Genomic DNA, 713 nt, shown 5'->3' with positions numbered 1-713 from the left:
TCCAGTGAGCAGCACTGCATTGTTCAGACAATCTATCACCCTCTTCCTGTAACCACTTCCTAGGTCTTGTTTTAGGGGTTCAACAAAATTTTCTTATAATATTTTTCCAGGTTTAGCAAAACCATGCACCTTGTCTGCCGGAAGGATGATAATATTATTGTCATTACTAAGTGATGTGAGTGCCTTCCTCTCTTGCTGATGTTGGATGCTGGGGGCTTTGCATTGCTGAGACAGGCCGAAACTTCCGTCCACAGTTGCTCTGCTTCCACGTCTGCAATATTATTGTTTTGGTTTGCTGTTTCTGTGTATCAGGGGCTGGGTCTGCGACACAGTAGTTTGAGTTCATTTTTGATTTCTTGTATCATATTGAAAATATGTTAAGTCTTGTGTTGATATTATCAGTTAGGATTTAGCTGAGTGCCCCCTTTTGTGTCCCCTTGTGTGAGTCTGTTCTTGTCATCTGTGTCAGTATGACTTGTATTTCTTGTCTGTGTGTTTAATGTTATCAAGCCTGTGTTGTCATGTCTACGTCTCTCCATGTTTCCTGTAAGTATTTCCTTACCTGGATGACATTATAAGACAAGATGACATTATGTTGTATAATAATGAATTTTTTTTAATAAACTTATGATACGAGTATATGTTTACTTTAAACTGCTGTTATCTTTCTAATCCGGTTGTTCAGTGATGACGTGACGAATCCTACTTCCGGG

Source organism: Haplochromis burtoni, unplaced genomic scaffold (assembly GCF_018398535.1).
Source record: "Haplochromis burtoni strain Fernald_Lab_line unplaced genomic scaffold, NCSU_Asbu1 Contig_2780, whole genome shotgun sequence".
Taxonomy (NCBI): Eukaryota; Metazoa; Chordata; class Actinopteri; order Cichliformes; family Cichlidae; genus Haplochromis; species Haplochromis burtoni.
The sequence above is the reverse complement of the archived record's forward strand: the minus strand, read 5'-3'. Positions refer to the sequence as shown.